The sequence below is a fragment of the Onychomys torridus genome, chromosome 7 (genome assembly GCF_903995425.1).
Source record: "Onychomys torridus chromosome 7, mOncTor1.1, whole genome shotgun sequence".
NCBI classification, from domain to species: Eukaryota; Metazoa; Chordata; class Mammalia; order Rodentia; family Cricetidae; genus Onychomys; species Onychomys torridus.
In genome coordinates, this window is record NC_050449.1 from 2,587,240 (window position 1) to 2,591,240 (window position 4,001).

Below are 4,001 nucleotides of genomic sequence, written 5' to 3' on the forward strand. Positions count from 1 at the left end.
GAATATATTATCCACCTCACTTCTGCATCTGGCCCCAGGTCTGTGCATAGATGGAGCTGTTTGGTGAATGCTCCTGAGAAGATTCTCTGAGTTCTAAGATGCTCATCTCACTAAAGTATATCATCCTAGATTAATTCCCTCTGTCAGGTCATGAATTCCAATTTTATCCTCTCCATCCTGTGAGATAAACACAACTCCACCCTGCTTTCCCTTCAGCCTCTGCCACCATGTCTGTGAGTCAGAAAGTGGAGGAGACTGAGAAGAGTCAATGTGGGCTTCACCTGTGTGATTTCCTTTTCTCTTCAACCCAGCCCAGCACACTGGCCTCCCTGAACATTCTCAGGGGATCAGATGGTGCCTCTGCTCTGCTCTGCTCCCCTATCCACTGGCTTTGTCCTACTTTCATGAGGAAGATTCCTTCGATTCACGCTATTCTCTCACAGAAGAAACATTCCTAATCTTGGTTTTGACAAGATTAAGCTGTGCAGCATTTGTTTCCACTTTAATATCTTCCCAGTCTTGATGACATATTTACCAATTTTCCATCTTGATATCATAATGCCAATATTCAGAAATACTTTGAGAAGTGTTAAACTATTACAAATTTTGGTTTGTGGTTCTAGCAACATACTAGACCATATATCTATATCTATATCTATATCTATATCTATATCTATATCTATATATATGATGACCTCTAGAGAGAGAAGCTGAATTATGAAAGTGGGTTAAAAGGAAAAGCCACAGGAAGAAATGCAGTGACTAGGGAGAAATTCCTGCATGAATCCACCTACGATGTGACATAGAAGGAAGGGTCCCTATCTCCTTCCTGTAAGGCACATTTGTGCATCCTAGTTTCCCCAAACATACTCCTTAACACACAAATTTTAATGATTTTAAATTAAATATGAATATATGTATGTGTTATAACTATCTAGTCTTCAACTACATCAAAGACCTTTGAAGGATATAATATTACCTAAGTAAACAGGAAGAATATTGTAAGCAACTTCCAACAATCTAGAATGACAGAGATAGCTGGATGACTGGACAGTCACCCAAAGTTCATGTGCAATGTTGGGGTATCCATTCTTCAGCCCACAGGCCTAGAGTCTCTCAGTTGCTTCTCTCTGTGTCTTGTAAAATGTCTAGCCATTTCTTTTTCAAAGCATGAACCTGAAGGACCATCTTGCCTTGCAAAGTTTCATGGTCAGCTTTCTATGGGTCTTGTACATCCAGTTTATACAACATATTGTCAATCAGTTGACACAAGGACACTTTCTTTTTGCCCAGTGGCTAACTTGTGCAACAAAGAAAGCAAACATCATAATGAGTTTATTCAATGTCCATCACTCTCCTTGAAGTAATTGATGCTGCCAGGAGCAGACGTGCCTCATTGTCCAGAAAAATCTAAGTTTTTTAAACAGTTTCAATATCATATTCTGCAGGTCTCTGAAGTGTTCAAAGATTATCTACCTTATTGAATTATATGTATATATATCTAGAAATCTTAACATTACTAAAAGTTTGACTATCATAGAAGACTAATTATTAATCTGTATTTATTAATTATCCATTACAATTTAAGTGAGCTGCACAAACATAACACCTTAAACAAGAGTAGAAATATACATACAGTATAACAAAATTACATTTAAATTTGTATCAATATACTAAAATCCATAGCAATGTAAAATATTTTAAGCAAGTTGTTGCTTTTTAAAAGTAGATTCAATAATCTACCCTTTTATTTTATCATATCTATATCTTATATAACTATATTATATCCCCTTTTCTTCTTTTAGAAAGATATTGACTATTACCAATAACAATTTGTAACCAACAACCTAAATAAAGAAAAACATCCATAATCCATTTTTGGGGAATATGAGTGTAGTGTTCTAGCCTACCTCTTGCTAATAGGGTGCACTGGTAGTCTTTTGGGGATCCTGAGAAATTTTGAGATAATGGTCAAGTCCTGGGAAGACTGGCTTTATTGATAGGTATCATCTGTTGAGGTTCAGGAGGTCTGGCTTAACCAAATCTGATTCATCTTAACCTGGTACAAATCCACAGCCTCTTGCTTCCTGTGGAAACAAAAACAGAGCCTCCTTTCCAAAGCAACCTATCCTTAAATGTAAATTTTAAAGTCAAGATGCCTTTAACTATACATATTGGTTTGACTCAGAAGCCCTTATAATTAAATGTCCTTCTGCAGTTAAAAATCCCAAAGACAATATAATCCAGACACTTTGTGTGATTTTCATCTTTATATGGTTTATTTTTTATATTACTTTTACTTTTAAAACTTTTTAAATATAACTGTCTATATTCATTTCCTTTTCTTTTCAAAGCCTATGTACATTTTTACAAACATTGTAAACCTTTTAGGGTTCATCCCATCTGAATCTGCCTTATTGTGAATCTATTGCTTTAAACTGCAGCATGATTAGGACTGAAATGGCAGCTTTGGCTGCTGGCTCTGCCCACCTCAGCTTTTGAACGTGGTGGAACTATGTTTACCACCAGCTCTGGGGAAACCCATGCTCATTGCTGACTCTATGAAGCAGAAGAAGTACGACTCCATCCAGTAGTGTGTGACACAAAACCTTTTCTTTCTTTCCTTTCCTTTTTTTTTTTTTTTTTTTTTTTTTTTGTCTGTACTAGCAAAAGCATCCATCGTGCACAATGCTGGGCAGCTTGCAGACACCACTGTACATAATGGCAGGAATCCGCCATGCTGCACTCAAACCCATATGTTGTGAACGCATCACACTGTACTCAAGTCCACACACTACTGCATCTCTGTACCTTGGTGTCTCTAGATCTCAACCTGTGTGATACATAAAGTAGAAAGCTGGTTTGGGCTCCATTATGGTGTGTTTAGAAGCCATTTTTAAGCTCTTTTAGGCCTTAGGGAAATTTGAGAGCACCACATTGGTATGCCACATGTAGTTGGAAGGTTCCTCCAGATCTGCCAAGCCCCGGCAGTCCTGTGGCCCACTTATAAAATAACCATTCAGAAGCTTATATTAGTTATAATTGTGTGGCCATTAGCTCAGGTTTATTACTGACTAGGTCTTACATTTAAATTAACCCATAATTATTTTGGTTTAGCCACACAGCTTGGTACCTTTTCTCAGTTCTGCCTTATCATCTTGATTCCCCTGTGTCTGACTGGTAACTCCTGACCCAGCCTTCCTCTTCCCAGAATCCTCTTTGTCTGCTTGCCCCCATATACTTCCTGCCTGGCTATTGGACAATCAGTGTTTTATTTATCAACACACATCCACAGCATAAAGAATGACATTCCACAGCAGATAATAAGAGTCCGTGTACTGGCTAAGAAGGGAGTTGAAAAAGCCAAGTCAAATGTGGAGGCAGTACAAATTAGAACATTTCTATTCTGCACAATATCAAAATGACATAAACTTTCCCTAATGTAAGAGGAAATAAAATTAGAGGGGGAAGTCCTAGTTTCATATATATTGCTATAATAAAATAACCTTTAAACATCAATTTAAGGAGAAAAGAGCCCATGTTATCTTTCTATTTCAGTTAGAGTCCATGGCAGCCAGAGTTCAATGCAAAGCTGGTTAAAGCACATTCATTGCAATGAATGCATGCCTGCTGCTTTACTAGTTCTTTTCACTCTACATAGTTCAAAGACCACACTTGGGGTAGATCTTCCTACCTCAAAGACCCAATTAAGAAAAGGCCTTCACAGATATATACACAGACTAACCCTCACTGAGACTCATGAATTAATTGATGTAGGTTGTGTCAAGTTAAAAATTCAAACAACCAGGCTAGAGAGTTGCCTCAGAGGTTAAGAGCACCAACTGCTCTTCCAGAGGTCCTGAGTTCAATTCCCAGCAACCACATGGTGGCTCACAACCATCTGTATACATAATAAATAAATAAATCTTAAAAAAATTCAAACAGCCACAAAAATAAATTGCTGAAATACAAAGGAAAGGGCAACAAACAGTTATGAATGT